Below are 2,657 nucleotides of genomic sequence, written 5' to 3'. Positions count from 1 at the left end.
GTGGTGTTCCCATGTGCCTGCTGCCCTTGTCCTTCGAGGTGGAAGAGGTCGCGGGTTTGGGAGGTGCTGCCTAGGAAGCCTTGGCAAGTTGCTGCAGTGCATCTTGTAAATGGTACACACTGCAGCCACGGTGCGCCGGTGGTGGAGGGAGTGAATGTTTAAGGTGGTGGATGGGGTGCCAATCAAGCGGGCTGCTTTGTCCTGGATGGTGTCGAGCTTCTTGAGTGTTGTTGGAACTGCACTCATCCAGGCAAGTGGAGAGTATTCCATCACACTCCTGGCATGTGCCTTGTAGATGGTGGAAAGGCTTTGGGGAGTCAGAAGGTGAGACACTAGCCGCAGAATACCTACCCTCTGACCTGCACTTGTTGCCACAGTATTTATGTGGCTGGTTCAGTTAAGTTTCTGGCCAATGGTGACCCCCAGGATGTTGATGGTGGGGGATTCGGCAATGGTAATGCCGTTGAATGTCAAGGGGAGGTGGTTAGATTCTCATTTGTTGGAGATAGTCATTGCCTGGCACTTCTGTGGCGCGAATGTTGCCTGCCACTTAAGTGAATGGCACTGAACACTCTGCAGTTATCAGCGAACATCCCCATTTCTGACCTTATGTTGGAGGGAAGGTCATTGGTGAAGCAGCTGAAGATGGTTGGGGCTAGGACACTGCCCTGAGGAACTCCTGCAGCAATGTCCTAGGGCTGTGATGATTGAACTTCAGCCACCACAACCATCTTCCTTTGTGCTAGGTATGACGCCAGCCAATGGAGAGTTTTCCCCCGATTCCCACTGACTTCAGTTTTACTAGGGCTCCTTGATGCCACGCTCGGTCAAATGCTGCCTTGATGTCAAGGGCAGTCACTCTACCTCACCTCTGGAATTCAGCTCCTTTGTCCATGTTTGGACCAAGGCGGTAATGAGGTTGGGAGCCGAGTGGTGCAGGCGTAACTCAAACTGAGCATCAGTGAGCAGGTTATTGGCGAGTAAGTGCCGCTTGATAGCACTGTCGATGACACCTTCCATCACTTTGCTGATGATTGAGAGTAGACTGATGGAGCGGTAATTGGCCGGGTTGGATCTGTCCTGCTTTTTGTGGACAGGACATACCTGGGCAGTTTTCCACATTGTTGGATAGATGCCAGTGTTGTAGCTGTACTGGAACAGCTTGGCTAGAGGCGTGGCTAGTTCTGGAGCACAAGTCTTCAGCACGATAGCCGAGATGTTGTCGGGGCCCATAGCCTTTGCCATATCCAGTGAGCTCAGCCCTTTCATGTGGATTGAATCGAATTGGCTGAAGACTGGCTTCTGTGATGGTGGGGACCTCAGGAGGAGGCCAATATGGATCATCCACTTGGCACTTTTGGCTGAAGATGGTTGCAAACGCTTCAGCCTTGTTTTTTGCACTCACGTGCTAGGCTCCACCAGCATTGAGGATGGTGATATTCATGGAGCATCCTCCTCCCGTTAGTTGTTTAATGGTCCACCACCATTCACGACTGGATGTGGCAGGACTGCAGAGCTTTGATCTGATCTGTTGATTGTGGGATCTATAGCATGCTGCTTCCACTTTTTAGCATGCATGTAGTCCTGTGTTGCAACATCCCCAGGTTGGCACCTAATTTTGAGGTACGCCTGGTGCTGCTCCTGGTATGCTCTTTTAAACTCCTTGTTGAACCAGGGTTGGTCCCCTGCCTTGGTGGTAATGGTAGAGTGAGGGATACGCCAGGTCATGAGGTTACAGATTGCGGTGGAATACAATTCTGCTGCTGCTGATGGCCCATGGAAGCCCAGTTGTTGAGCTGCTAGATCTGTTCTGAATCTATCCCATTTAGCACGGTGGTTGTGCCACACAACACGGTGGAGGGTGTCCTCAGTGTGAAGACGGAACTTTGTCTCCACCATAACTGTGCGGTGGTCACTGCTACCAATACTGTCATGGACAGATGCATCTGCAACAGGTAGATTGGTGAGGACAAAGTCAAATAGGTTTTTCCCTCGTGTTGGTTCTCTCACCACCTGTCGCAGGCCCAGACTGGCAGTTATGTCCCTCAGGACTCGGCCAGTAGTGGTGCTACCGAGCCACTCTTGGTGATGGGCATTGAAGTCCTCTACCCAGAGTACATTCTGTGCCCTTGCTACTCTCAGTGCTTCTTCCAAGTGGTGCTCAACATGGAGGAGTACTGATTCATCAGCTGAGGGAGGGCGGTAGGTGGTAATCAGCAGGAGGTTTCCTTTCCTATGCTTGACCTGAAGCCATGAGACTTCATGGGGTCCGGAGTCAATGTTGAGGACTCCCAGGGCCACTCCTTCCCGACTGTATACCACTGTGCCACCACCCCTGGTGGGTCTGTCCTGCCGGTGGGATAGGACATACCCAGGGATGGTGATGGAGGAGTTTGGGACATTGGCTGAAAGGTATGATTCTGCGCGTATGACTATGTCAGGCTGGTGCTTGACTAGTCTGTGGGACAGCTCTCCCAATTTTGGCACAAGTCCCCAGATGTTGGTGAGGAGGACTTTGCAGGGTCGACTGGGCTGGGTGTGCCGTTGCAGTGTCCATAGCCGATGCCGAAGTTGATTCTGGGTGGTCCATCTGGTTTCATTCTTATTTTGTTTCGTAGCGGTTTGTTACAACTGAGTGGCTTGCTAGGCCATTGCAG

This window comes from Somniosus microcephalus, chromosome 4 (genome assembly GCF_052327205.1).
Source record: "Somniosus microcephalus isolate GS21.2 chromosome 4, FLI_Smic_1.0, whole genome shotgun sequence".
Lineage (NCBI taxonomy): Eukaryota > Metazoa > Chordata > Chondrichthyes > Squaliformes > Somniosidae > Somniosus > Somniosus microcephalus.
Note: the sequence above shows the minus strand (reverse complement) of the source record.